The sequence below is a fragment of the Oncorhynchus gorbuscha genome, linkage group LG23, assembly GCF_021184085.1.
Source record: "Oncorhynchus gorbuscha isolate QuinsamMale2020 ecotype Even-year linkage group LG23, OgorEven_v1.0, whole genome shotgun sequence".
NCBI lineage: Eukaryota > Metazoa > Chordata > Actinopteri > Salmoniformes > Salmonidae > Oncorhynchus > Oncorhynchus gorbuscha.
Genome location: NC_060195.1, coordinates 18,664,383 through 18,679,697, shown reverse-complemented (window position 1 = coordinate 18,679,697; position 15,315 = coordinate 18,664,383). Strand labels below are relative to the sequence as shown.

The 15,315-nt window shown below is 41.5% G+C and overlaps 1 long non-coding RNA gene across 1 annotated transcript; it reads right to left on the bottom strand.

Moving 5' to 3' along the window:
- Positions 1-7,805: 7,805 nt before the first annotated feature.
- On the bottom strand, positions 7,806-11,667 carry LOC124010464. Its single transcript, XR_006834440.1, has 2 exons — positions 9,617-11,667; positions 7,806-9,501 (listed from the first exon to the last, which is right to left on the bottom strand). It is a non-coding gene; the product is annotated as an uncharacterized LOC124010464 (long non-coding RNA).
- Between the last annotated feature and the right edge of the window lie 3,648 nt (positions 11,668-15,315).

Here is a 15,315-nt window from a genome sequence, read left to right as displayed (position 1 = left end):
TTCCATCTCCTACCCTCATTCCCTTATTAAGCACAAACAGAAGGGCTGTCAGTTTAATTACATGTTTCATGGTGAAAACATCAATGTTGATGTTTCCAAACAGATTTCACTTGGTTTCATGCTGGAACAGTGTTGGAGAGACCATGGCATACAGAATTTGAGCAGAATATCACTCGTTGCGCAGGGAGAGGCTGCATTCTCCTCAAACAGGGTCTGAGTGAGTGAAATAACCAGAGTAGCCTACTGGCATAATTAAAAAACCAAACAAGGCCATCAGACTTAAATAGCCATCACTTAGCAGCTTCCACCCGGTTAAGTAACCCTGTACATTAGAGGCTGTTGCCCCATATACATAGACTTTATATCACTGGCCACTTTAACAAGGGAACACTAGTCACTTCATTAATGCTTAAATTGTTTGGTTTATTAATTTCACATGTATATATACACACTGTATTCTAGTCTGTCACTCCAACATTGCTCGTCCTAATAATTATATTAATTAATTCCATTCTTTCAGGTTGTGTGTATTGTTTGATACTACTGCACTGTTGGCACTAGAAACAAGCATTTCACTACACCCGCAATAACGTGTGTATATGACAAATAAACTTCGATTTGAAACAGGTGGGAAAGCAGCCCCTAGTCACTATTCGAGTGCATGGGTTATGGATGACACGTCTTTTTGACCCCATTCCTGCCCATTTGATAATTGTCTACTAATTTCAAACTAAATGTGCTTATTGGTAAAGACCATATTTCATTTAGAATAGTGTGAAGTGTGAAAATACGATCCCTTGAGAACAGCATGTGTAGCCTGACGCAAAGGAACAGAGTGCATGTTTTAATTGCACTTTCAAATCAATGCAGCTCATATGTTTTAATTTAAGACATTAATGTGTATCACTCACAACTGAAGTGGCAAGAAAAACTCCAGTGTAGCCTAATAGGATCTGTTTCAAATGATCACTTTCACACTTCATATACGCACTCACCTCAGGAATGGGGGAAAAAATATCCTTTCCATTTAATTCTACTAAATTCAATAATATTCTTCTTTAAATAAAGATAACACACTGAACAAAAATATAAAATGCAACATTAAATATAAGAGCCCATAAACTTTCAATACACACAAAGCTGCTCTACAATTTTGAGCACAAATTAGTTTACATCCATGTTAGTGTGCATTTCTCCTTTGCCAAGATAATCCATCCACCTGACAGGTGGCATATCAATATGACTAAAATGCATGATCCTTACAGGTACGTACACCTTGAGCTGGGGACAATAAAAGGCCACTAAAATGCATGATCCTTACAGGTACACCTTGAGCTGGGGAAAATAAAAGGACACTAAAATGCATGATTCTTACAGGTACACCTTGAGCTGGGGACAATAAAAGGCCACTAAAATGCATGATCCTCACAGGTACACCTTGAGCTGGGGACAATAAAAGGCCACTAAAATGCATGATCCTTACAGGTACACCTTGAGCTGGGGACAATAAAAGGCCACTGAAATGCATGATCCTTACAGGTACACCTTGAGCTGGGGACAATAAAAGGACACTAAAATGCATGATCCTTACAGGTACACCTTGAGCTGGGGGACAATAAAAGGCCACTAAAATGCATGATCCTTACAGGTACACCTTGAGCTGGGGACAATAAAAGGCCACTAAAATGTGCAGTTTTCACAACACAATGTCACAAATGTCTCAAGTTGAGGGAGCTTGCAATTGGCATGCTGAAATGCAGATATGTCCACCAGAGCCGTTGCCAGGAATGTCCACCAGAGCAGTTGTCAGGAAATTGAAAGTTAATTTCTCTACCATAAACCACCTTCAAAGTTATTTTAGAGAATTGACAGTATGTCCAACCGGCCTCAATTGCAGACAATGTGTCTCGGGTCGACTCTCTTCACTGTATACATCAATGATGTTGCTCTTGCTGCTGGTCATTCTCCGATCCACCTCTACGCAAATGACCATTCTGTATACTGTGCAAATGACCATTCTGTATACTGTACACCTGACCCTTCTTTGGACACTTAACTAACTTCCAGGCGAGCTTCAATGCCATACAACTCTCCTTCTGTGGCCTCAAACTGCTCTTCAATGCAAGTAAAACGAAATGCATGCTCTTCAACCGATCACTGCCCGCACCTGTCCGCCCAGCATCACTACTCTGGACAGTTCTGACTTAGAATATGTGGACAACTACAAATACCTAGGTGTCTGGTTAGACTAAACTCCCCTTCCAGACTCACATTAAGCATCTCCAACCCAAAGTTAAATTGGCTTCCTATTTTGCCAAAAAAGCATCTTTCACTCATGCTGCCAAACATACCTTCGTAAAACTGACCATCCTACTTATCCACTTCAGCAATGTCATTTACAAAATAGCCTCCAACACTCTACTCAACAAATTGGATGCAGTCTATCAGTGCCATCCATTTTGTCACCAAAGCCCCATATACTACCCACCCCTGCGACCTGTACGCTCTCGTTGGCTGGCCCTCGCTTCATACTCGTCACCAAACCCACTGGCTCCAGGTCATCTACAAGTCTCTGCTAGGTAAAGCTCCGCCTTAGCTCACTGGACACCATAGCAGCACCCACCCGTAGCACGCACTGCAGCAGGTATCTCTCACTGGTCACCCCCAAAGCCAATTCTTCCTTTGGCCGCCTTCCTTCCAGTTCTCTGCTGCCAATGACTGGAACCAACTGCACACACAAAAAACAATATTTAAATCACTGAAGCTGGAGACTCACCAGCTGTCAGAGCAGCTCACAGATCACTGCACATAGCCCATCCAACTACCTCATCCCCATACTGTATTTATCTTGCTCCTTGCACATCTACCATTCCAGTGTTTAATTGCTATATTGTAATTACTTTACCACCATGGCCTATTTATTGCCTTTAGCTCCCTTATCTTACCCCATTTGCACATGCTGTATATAGTTTTTCTACTGTATTATTGACTGAATGTTTATTCCATGTGTAACTGTTGTCAAACTTCTTTGCAAGTTTGCAGTTGCAAATGAGAACTTGTTTAACTAGCCTACCTGGTCAAAAAGGTGAAACTAGTGTGTATGGTGTCATTTGGGCGAGCAGTTTGCGAATGCCAACGTTGTGAACAAAGTGCCCCATGGTGGCAGTGGGGTTATGGTATGGGCAAGCATAAGCTACAGACAATTGCATTTTAGCGATGTTAAGATGAATGCACAATGATACCGTGATGAGGCCCATTGTCATGCCACTCATCCACCGCCATCACATGATAATGCACAGGCCCATGTCACAATTCCTGGAAGCTGAAAATGTCCGTTCTTCATGGCCTGCACACTCAGACGTCACTCATTAAGCATGTTTGGGATTCTCTGGATTGACGTGTACGACAGCATGTTCCAGTTCCCGCTAATATCCAGCAACTTCGCACTGCCATTGAAGAGACATTCCACAATCAGCCTGATCAACTTGATGCAAAGGACCTGTGCATGAGGCAAATGGAAGTCACAACAGACCTGATTCTCTGATCCACACCCCTACCATTGAGGTATCTGTGACTAAGATGCATATCTGTATTCCCAGTCATGTGAAATCCCCTAAGGGCCTAATGAACTGATTTTTGTTATTAACTCAGTAAAATCTTTTAAATTGTTGCATGTATATTTTATTATTAAATTACAGGACAGAATATATGGTCTGTTAAATGAACAAGCCCACCCGACTGTTCACAACCAACTCGCCTAGTTAAAAGTAGCCTGTGGCATGGCCAGAACATACAGTAGGCCAACTCAATTTGTAAATGTGGTATAGACCTGCATAAAAATCAATGGATTTATTGTGATGTGCATATTAAATTGATTTAGTTGGCTTTTATAAAATGTAGATGTTCCAAAGGCTTGCATGTGTGGAGGCCTGGAGATGCTAAACATGTTGACGGTCAATTACCATCAGACCGGTAGTCTTTTGCATGACATTAACCAGCTGACAAAATATCATTACACCCACAGCTTTATGTGACCACCTTTGATGTATAACATTGTAAACAAGTTGCATTTAGAAAAAATGTATTTCAAAGATCAACTGGTTATAAATAAATATTTATGGACTGTGATTCGAGCCCTGAACACCGATTGGTATACATTTTAAAATACAACTGCTGTCAGCCATTTGTGACATATTTGTACTTCTAATTACATTGTTACAGTTTATAATAGCAATAAGGCACAGTGGAGTTGTGGTATATGGCCAATATACCACAGCTAACAGAGTTGCATTACATAGTGATAACAGCCCTTAGCTGTGGTATTTTGGCCATATACTACACCCCCTTTGGCCTTAAATATGCAGTTGAAGCAAACGCTAAGTCTGGAAACGTACCTTTTCCAGTTAACTTATCTACGGTAGAAGTGCTTACTTTGCAGGCTATTGAGTTGTAGTCCATACACAAAATGTCCAAATAAACTGGAAGTATCTACAGAGTTGATATTTTTATTCACATCACCAAAATTGAACCAAATCTCAAATACAATGGCAAAGTCAATCATTGATTCATCGAAAAATTGTTTAAACGATTAATTAAAAAAGTTATTTAACTTCATATGGCCTTATTTGAGTGTCAATGGAACAGTTTTTTGGACATGACACGAACACTAATACATAATAGCTAAACAGTTAACAATACATGTTCTGAATTGGCTACAGTCATTTTACAGGCTAGGCCTATCTGTTACTGCAAGGTCCGACTGTCTTCCTCTCCTTGAGCAACGGCCCACTCGTCTCACACACTTGCAGGTAATGCAGCAAACACTGACGCGTTCAAGTGGCATTCTGATCCTGCCCGATATGTTGATTTATTTGAACAAGAGCCTAAAATTACACTTATTAATGAACTGAATTTCCACAACTTCCCCAAAACTGGAAGACATCATTTTTTAAATTCCAGGACTGACAGGATTTTCAGACCCTATTAACAACCTCAAGACAGGTTGGTTGTTCAGCAACGTAACAAACCAGACTAGTTTGGCTTATATTGTTGATGTCTGAAATATTTAGTCTCCAATGTTAATTGTAAACAATTAAATTTGGACTCATCTCAAATACATTGTTACAGGGTTAAGCAAGCAAATTTGTCATATTAGCATTGACATCACATCAGTCTAAACAGGATGTGGTATCAAGAAGAAACAAATTCCTTATGATTCAGACATAGCAGTTTGTCAGCTAGTAGCGCCTGGCCATCCAGAATCACAACGTTGGCCCCATTGAAGCATGCACATTGTCAGCAAACCCATCTATAACAGAATTTATTCAATACTTTAAATTGCAATCTCACTAGAACTTATTAAAGTACCTAGGTTACCCTGTTTAACTATTCCCTGACTCAGCAGCAGGTTGAAAAAGCAAAGACTTCGCAGGGAATTGAACCCCATCCTGAGGAATATCAGGAGTGCCACCACCGGAGTCTTTTGCTTTTTTTTGTTGAAGGACAAAAAGCAAAACCTGGAGGAACAAAAACCAAATGGTTTGTTCTCCCAGGAAAAGAAAAACCCTTACTACCTGCTGCTCTACACGAACCAGAGGACTTTAGCATCGTTGCGTGCCTGAAACTAGAGGAAAATAAGTCGCCCCTCCCCCCATCCCAAAAAGACTGCATTGGTACACTAATGCCACAATAAATATTCCACAACATTACTAAGTTTCAGCCATGATACATGAAACTAGATTACCGACACTCGTCCGGATTCAGAAGTTAGTCAAACTTGCGAGGATCAAGCTCTTAAATTTGAAGCTGTAATAAGAAAAGAGACAATTACACACACCCCCCCACCCCTCAACGCAGAACCCGATATTCTCTGAAATTGAAAACCTGGGTCATTTGCTGTGACCCACCAAAACAGTACAAACCGCACCCAGACAGTTTTTCCACACTGACAACTTCCTAGAACTGGATCAAATCAAGACAGACCGACTTCCTGTGACTGCAGTTGTGAGCTGTCCCAGTGCACCGTAGAAACAGAAGTTGACTCAAGAGATATCTGAAAGGAAGAAAGAAAAAGTGTTGCCCCCCAACCCTCCCTGCGTCAACCCAGACTACTGGAATGTGCCCATTTTATGCAATAGCTACATGGAACATTTGGGTTATGTATTTATCATTATGTAGAGCTATTGTGCATGCAAAAAAGGGTTGAATTACACAGCCATGGTGAGCTCAAAGTCAAAAGGGAACCAAAATGACTTAACTTTGTAAACAAGAAACTGAAGAGATGCTCAATTAGCAGCAAGACAAGCTTGTGGCTCTTCATCCGAAAGTGACTTGGTTCTCAGTGTTTCATTACGGGGCGGATCAGAGATGCCAATTCAAGGCCATTGTACTTCAGATTGAGAAATAGTCACCTGAGAAACCAAAAGGGGGAAAGGAACAAACAGCACAGAGGGAGAAGAAACTGAAGAACGTCGGGCAGGGAGGACTTTAAGCTCAAGCCAATAGAAGGAGAGATGGTAGGTACTTCAATCAGGGGACACTCATTTGCGGACAGTTCCCGGCGGCTGATAGATGCAGGAGGCGCAATCGTAGTGGACAGTGAAACGAGAGAATGATCTGAAACGAAGAGGTGTCGACAAACATTCTCCCACCACAGCACTCAACACCTACATGACGTTTCTTAACTTAGTTAAAGATGCAAAGCTTTAAGGCTCTAGGCCAAAGGGGTTGAGGTATATGCAGCTAAAAGCATTGCCTGACTATGTCATTAATGGAAATGAACAGAAATCCAGTAGAAGATGTCCATTGAATCAAACAAAAACATGACAGGGGTCTTACTAAATGAAGAGTGAAAGAGGTGAACACCTTCCTACATGTTCCAGGTTAGAAGACATCATACGTGCTTGCGCCAGGCTCACTGACTTCTGTAGAGAAAAAGTGCATAATCCCTCCCAAGCTCAACAAATACCAATCCAAAAGCAACACATTTGCGCTGCATTCAGTCCAAATTACAGCTGCACAGTTGCGCAGTGTTCCTCAGCTACCTTAATTTGGGAAAGCTGTCACACAGTTGCACGACTGCTGCAAGATCATTAAACCAAATGCTATACAGTTGAAAAGCTACTATGATACAAGAATGCCTGTGTCCTTGAACAGTTGCACAAGAGCTGGTAGCTGAGGTGATCTAATAGGTAAAGCTAGAAATGGTCTTAAATGTAACAAACGTGCTCAAACTGTCCTGCCTGTGTTGAGACGAGATCAAAGGACGGTGCGATTCCTGTGGTCACTGGTAGATGGCATTCTCCGGTAGGGCTTTTGCAATTCTGCAAGATCAAAAGCAAACAGCCAACACCCCTATACCCACCCTCACCAGAACACACATTACCCATACCCAAAGTATGCTTTATAGTTTACATAAAATGAAGGGTTTCCACCAAATCTTCCTGTTGGAACAGAAGAGATTTGCACCCATAGGGAAAGCACAGCAGTGCAACTTCTACATACCACAAGTAGCACTGAGCAGTTGCATTGCTAGGTAGATGCTTCTCTATTCAAGAATAAGGAACTGAGGCCAGAATAAGGCCCATTCAGACAGCCATGTCCCATATCTTGACTTTACCCATGATCAGACAGATATGAGCTGGATTGAACTTATCTGAAACCTTCACTTTCCACCATGTAAGAGCTGCCATCAAGCCCAGGTCACTTCCGTGCTCTAAAAGCACCAAGCTAAGACACCTGAAAAAGCACAAGAAAAGCCCCCCCAGACAAGATTCCCCCAAAGAACAAATGCATAACAAAATGTCTTCAATCACAATAAGCTATGCATTTATTACCAATTATGAATCCTTTACAGATAGCTCTGTTGAATCAATACAAAACATGACCTAATTTGCAAAGGGAGTGCAATTTATGTTTTGCCAAATGTTATGAAATATTAAAAAGGGAAATGTGAAAACATTTGTAAGTGACCTTACTTGAGACCTTGCGAGGCGTTTTGAAGCGATTGAAAACGTTTACATACAATGAGTTAGGGGGTGTTCCTGTTGGTCTTGAGTATTGAAAATGCAGGACACAGCACACTGAAAAATGCAGAAGGGAAAACAAGCCTTCCACCATTCCCACCCACACAGACAATCCCAAACAGTAACCAACCAAGACACCACAATTACAGTATCAAATTGTATTAACAGTTGCTACTATACAATGAAAATCTCAAAACCAAATGTGGAAATCCCAAATCATTAACTTTCCACACACAAAAAAACATTAAAATACCACTGGCCTCTGCTTCACCGTTTCTCCTTAAGACACACGGGGGTAGACGTGGACCTCTAGTTGTTCTTTCATTGAACGGTTGGGTCACATAATAATCTGGAAAAGTCACAATTAAGCAGTCCCCTGACCCCAGAGACCCCAAATGCAACTTTATACTCCATGACATAGAAATGTGTCAAGCTAAAGGTGACCATTACCACACTCCCTGGGAGAATACGAGTCGACTTCCCAAAACGTGGCCCGCCACTTGCTACACCCTTGTAGACACCGAGGAATCTCTACACCACAATGCGAAACGGACACCCGAAAGATGTGGACCACCCGGTTGATTCCTTGCTCCCCAAACCTCAATGCTAGCCATTTGGATCTTTAAATGCTGCTTTACACGAAGCTGTGTGAAAGAATTCTAGGAAGAAATTTGGATTAACACCCCCCCCCCCCCACAACCCAAATATGGCTGCCCAGTTCAAATGCATTGGAAGAAAAACACTTAACATAAGTATGGTAGTACATATTCAAATGTGATCAACTCACTACAGAAAACTAGCACAAAATACCTTCCTACATCACTTTAATGCCGGAGGGGTCACTTGATCCATCCTAGAATTATCATTTACGCGATGTCCCCAACTCTTTTTGATTAATGTGGTGGGTAGTACTAAAGAGGGACTCCCTTGGACGGTCAGCTTTGCTTTAATGGGCGAGCCTGTGAAAAGAAGAACTCGGAAAATGTGCCCCCCCCCCCCCATCCACAAAGGCACCACAGTTTGACCAATAATACCAGACTAAATAGAAATTCAGGGATAATCCCCTAATCACCAATATGAAGGCAAATGTAAATTTGATAGCAATATTTAGCTAGGGGAATAGTTACTCCGCATGTGATCAGATCATGCATTTAAACTCACTGCTCACTTTAACCAGCAGATGTAGCTGCTCAGCACCAAAGGGGCGTTGCGGTACGGACGTACAGAAGACCTCCCACTCAACACACTCCCATGTAGACCGCATCTTGGGGGGTAGACCTATTGAACTCAATGACAGGAGAAACTCCTCCACCCCGGGGGCACTACATCTGTGCTGCAGATGTAGGGTGAAATCCTTTTAAGACGGTCCTCCTCTCACCAGCCCACTACCAAGAAGGCCACGGGGGACTCATCACAGCAGACACTCAGCACACAGGAAAGGGAAACCAGGAAAATAAACGCTTTACCACACCATTACCTGAAAGAGGAAGAAACAAAACTTCGCGAGCAACTGTTCTTGACAGATTTAAAAAGTGACTTTTAAATTAAGACTCTTGGCCTCATTAAATGTTACCACTGCCCATCATACAAACCAAACACTTTTCCTGTGACTGGCGAAGCTAGTTGACCCTTTTACACATATGCTCTTTAAACACGTCTGCCTCATTGCTGCTGGGACCCACTGGCTGGCTTAGGGCAACAGTCGACCCGGAACTTCTCCGCGCTCGGCTCACTGCAAGGCTCGCTACCCTGCCACCTGGCTCGCTCCCTCCGATGAACACCCGGCTGCTTCCCACGACTGGCTCCCATCTGCTCCTCCCTCGATCCCCCTGGGTCCTGCCTCGCTCCCCCTGGGTCCTGCCTCGCTCCCCGCTGGGTCCTCCCAGTTTGCCCGTGGCCTGGTTCCTCCCTCTGATCCTGAAATAGTCCTTCCTTACACACTGCTAACTAGCTAAGTCCTTCCCCCCACAACTCAAACTCAGTCCATTCTCAGGAAAAAAAAGCCTTCTTTTCTTCACTAGAGCCAATTGTGTTTTGAAAAAGTTAAAAAAAAAACATCTGAGGCGTGACAACACAAGGTCACATTTGAGCCTGCGATTCCATTAATTACAGCACGTGCTCTTTAGGCGACCACTTCACTTGGATACTTAATCAGCAGCACATCTTTGACATTTTAGGTTTAAAAACGTGGTTAATTCTTGAAGTAGCTCAAATAACTGATACAGGAACCGTCAGGCCAAATTCTCTTCCAATACTTTGCTTGCCATTCAAACGAATAAGGCTTCACGTTTCATATCGTTCAGGTTTAGTAGCTTTTTTCTCACGTGTTACCTATACAGATTTTTTTCCCGACAAGCAGACAACTATCAGAACTTGTTCTTCAAGTCAAGTAAAAACGTCTTAAAAGTTACTAAAAACACATCTGATAAATGGGACCGTCACCCAACTTCCATTCTTCAATTTGTTGTTGGCTGTTCTCAAAGGCATCATATATTTTCACAAGGTATTAATTAGTCTTGAAACTTGCTTCCTACATTAACTTTCTACGATTGTCCTTACATGTAATCAACTATCAGCAGGTCCACGTATTCGTAATTTTAGGCTTAATATAACAAAAACGTCAAAATGCATCTGATATTCAACTCCTATTGCTGAATCTTATTCGGTATAAAATGTATTTCTTCCCGATATGTGATCAACTTGCAACACCACTTGAAGTTAGTTTATCTGCCTGAGACCACCGTCTACTATTCAAATATCTAGCTGGCTATTCGTATGACGTCACAATTCTTCACGAGACCGTCTAGCAACGTGCATATTTAGCTTCGTATTCACAAGGCTTCATATGATTATTTTCTTGTAACGTATTGTTCATTTGAGGAAAAAGATCAAATAGATATTGAACTAACTAACTATACTGCCTCAGATAAATGGAAACTTAATTGAATTGTAATTGTATTCTTTCGATAACGCTTCTTATACAACCTGATTATTTTCTGATCTTCGAAAATGACATTTGTAGTTTGATCTTCAGATAACTGCACCGAATCCCCAGGACATCCGTTTCTCCCTAATCGCCATTTTGAATCGGGCCTACAAGTGCGCCACAAGATCCGTCTTTTGTTTGGCAAACATTTTCGCTATGTTACTTAGCTTAGAATTAATGCCGATGCCAGTTCAGTTGAACTAAGCATACTTCTGAGGTATATTATTAGGTAACCTCCGCTGCTAAAAACAAGACCCTGCCACCTAACGTTAATCTCGTTTTTGTGGCCACCATCTTGACTTTTGTCAACTGACACGTCAGAATTCAAAAATGTCCTTAGCTAGCGAGTTGCTATGACTTAACGTCACCTTGTTTGTTTTTAAACAAATACAAAATCATGTACGATTCGTCGCTAGAAAGCGATAAATATAGATAGTAACACATCTAGGCGTCGAATGACAACTCAACAGCTAACGTTAGCTACAGTAGCATAGCTACATTATCTGGTCATCTTCACCAAGTTTCACAATACACTGCTGCTATTAAACCTGTACTGCTACAGTTAACCCTCAATCATTACGCACTAGTCAAATAAAAGAAGCAAAATACGCGATTCTGAAAATTCAAATAAAATCACAACGACCAGACAGCATCAATGCAGTGTTTAGAAGGGGTGGTTTGCTGACTGTATTTATAGTCTAGTTGTGATGCGGCCAACGTCACAATGCGAATACCTCCGACCTAGTGATTCTACGAAATAGGTCCAACTTTGTCGAGCCTTTATGAAATGACTACGTACTTTTACTTACACTTTGTTACTTTACCGTGAAACACAAGCTTACAAACCTATTCATTTTGATTTATGGTAAGGAAAAAAGGGGTTCGGAAGAAAGTAACTATGGGAGCCCATCAAAATGTGCACTTTGCTTTCATCTCATCCATGAACCAACCTATTTATATAAACAGTTTCAAACTTGCCAACCATAATACAGTACTGTACATATTGCCATTCTTTATTATAAAGTCTACTCATTTCGTTGGTCACAGACCAGACGCTGCAGTTGGAAGAGTGAGTCAGTCATTCGACATTTTCAAATAACAACAGCTGACGTCAAAGCATTTGGTGCTCGGATGAATACAGAGCTAGATGTGAACAGTCCTTACAAACCGGATGAAACTGGAAGTCACTCGTTCATTCTACCGGGTCTACTTCTCTTATACTGCATTGCTGAAGTTGGATTTGACTGATTTCGGATATTGTGTCACACGTCTTTGATTGTGTAGCCTACCAATCAAGGACTCTCACCCATATTTGAAACAATATAACAACTACACATTTGCAGAAGAGCTAGATGACAACTGTGTGGGAGAACAAACCAGTTTAATTGTCCTTTAACAAAAATAGGCGGACGAGCTGTAACATGACTCATCAGTGGCATTCAAAATATTACATCAGAACAAAACTCAAGATGGCTGCAGTAGCCCAGAACAAACCTGTGTGGTTTATATGCTGGAAAAGTGATGATTATTCATGAAGCCAACATTGGCAGCAGCCATACCAGATCCGTCAGCAGGTTTATTTGTGTCTTATAATCAGCTTTTTTAATGTGATAACTTGGCACAACAATCCGATTAAATAAAAGGGAGGAGAAAAAAAAACGTAATTATTTAATTATCTGGGCCTGTCTATTTAGACACCCAGTGATCAATATCTGCTAGCCAAGGGCATTTTGTGTCTTCAATCTAAAAGATAAAGCTGGATTCTTGAGAATCCAACAAAAGGCTCAGTTTGTGTCTTGAGTGGAAAACTACTGCCTGGATCTGGAAGGCAGAGGAATGAGTTTGCATTCACCACCAGATGGCGCAAAACGAATTCACAAAACCTTATGAGTCACTCGATTGGCAGACGTGTCATAATGAAGACCAAACTAGAGAAGGAATAGGAAGATCATCTCTAAAAGCGAACAGTAGGCCCAGATGGCGCAGAGCCTATATTTGGTTCTGAGTAGAATTCAGTCTCCATCACACGTCATCATCACAATGACATCAAGGGACAAGCCCAGATTAATGTAGGAGGTTGATGAAGGAGAGTAGACTAAATAGGAAATAGTATGGCCTGGGCCTATATAATAGAGAAGATATAAGCAAAAATACAAAACAACAAGTCCAAAGGTCAAGGAAGAACTGCTGCTTCTCTGCAAGGTTCTTTGAACTAGATCGCACACAATACAATAGAACAGGCATTCATTTGGGTGGTGTCTGAACATGTACATTTCAAATGGCACAATCTGTCCTTATTAGTCGCTCCAGGCAAAAACACTATCAGTCAATGTGTTTTTATTTTTCAAGAGCAGGGCTGGGTAGCCTGCTGCTATCACCATTGATTATGAGTGTTGCCAGCCTTCCTTTAGGCAACTAATCTAATGATTGGTGAGAGTAGGGAGTGAAGTTCTGTCCTCTGGATGTTGTTAGTTTCAGCCTCTCATGACCTCAACAGATTTAATGTAATCATGTCTTGTCTGGTGGGAGTTTAAACAGGATATAGTGTTTGTTTAGGCTTTGTTAAGTTATATGCCTCTATTTACTGTCATAGTATAGTGACTGCTTCAACAGCATTACATGTGAATTCACTTCTGTTACACATACCCTTGTTGGAAGTATAAGTTTGGGCTCACATTCAACCAGATGGCAGGCTACAAAATGGCCCCCAGTCTGCACGTGTTTCATGTGTGACAGGCCCAGTGCTTCATTTGTAAATTGGGAGGTGCAGGAACAAAAAGTGAGCAAGAGAGGGTGGTGACCTGGGAAGCTCTGAGGAACGCATGATGGAAAAAAACACCTTTATAATCAAATGTTGCATGCATATCATCGCACTTGAGTAGTGGCATTGAGCAGTAGACTAGAGGCACTTAGAGACGTTGCAAACATGGGGAACATTTTAGTAGCCTAAGGGAAATGCTGCCATATTAAAAACGCATTTAATCATATTCATCATTGTTTTACATGACGAGACTTTGGCAGAATATTTTTTAATACCGCACAAATGATCGAAATGACATGCCACTTTGACACAGACAAACTGAGAATCTTGAATCCATCAATAGTAGGCCGAGGTGTGTGGAGACATATTGTGGGCTACAATATGAGGAGAAAATTACAGTCCTAAACAAACTTGCCACTTTTACTGACTCACCCAATGATGTGCAGCTCACTCGCAGATAATGGCGATGAATTTGTGCCAAAAGCCCATATCTCGCTATTGTTTTACATTGGTTTAAAATAAATAAATAAACTATTTCACCTTTATTTAACCAGGTAGGCTAGTTGAGAACACCTTTATTTAACCAGGTAGGCTAGTTGAGAACACCTTTATCTAACCAGGTAGGCTAGTTGAGAACACCTTTATTTAACCAGGTAGGCTAGTTGAGAACACCTTTATTTAACCAGGTAGGCTAGTTGAGAACACCTTTATTTAACCAGGTAGGCTAGTTGAGAACACCTTTATTTAACCAGGTAGGCTAGTTGAGAACACATTTATTTAACCAGGTAGGCTAGTTGAGAACACATTTATTTAACCAGGTAGGCTAGTTGAGAACACATTTATTTAACCAGGTAGGCTAGTTGAGAACACATTTATTTAACCAGGTAGGCTAGTTGAGAACAAGTTCTCATTTACAACTGTGACCCGGCCAAGATAAAGCAAAGCAGTTTGACACATACAACAACACAGTGTAACACATAGAATAAACAAACATACAGTCAGTAATATAGTAGAAAAAAGTCGATATGCAGTGTGTGCAAATGAGGTAAGATAAGGGTGGTAAGGCAATAAATAGGCCATGGTGGCAAAGTAATTACAATATAGCAATTAAACACTGGAGTGATAGATGTGCAGAAGATGAATGTGCAAGTAGAGATACTGGGGTGCAAAGGAGCAAGATAAATAAATACATTATGGGGAGGAGGTAGTTGGATGGGCTATTTACAGGTGGGCTATGTACATGTGCAGTGATCTGTGAGCTGCTCTGACAGCTAGTGCTTAAAGCTAGTGAGGGAGATATGAGTCTCCAGCTTCAGGGATTTTTGCAGTTCGTTCCAGTCATTGGCAGCAGAGAACTGGAAGGACAGGTTGCCAAAGGAGGAATAGGCTTTGGGGATGACCAGTGAGATATAACTGCTGGAGCGTGTGCTACGAGTGGGTGCTGCTATGGTGACCAGTGAGATATACCTACTGGAGTGCGTACTACGGGTGGGTGCTGCTATGGTGACCAGTGAGATATACCTGCTGGAGTGCGTCCTATGGGT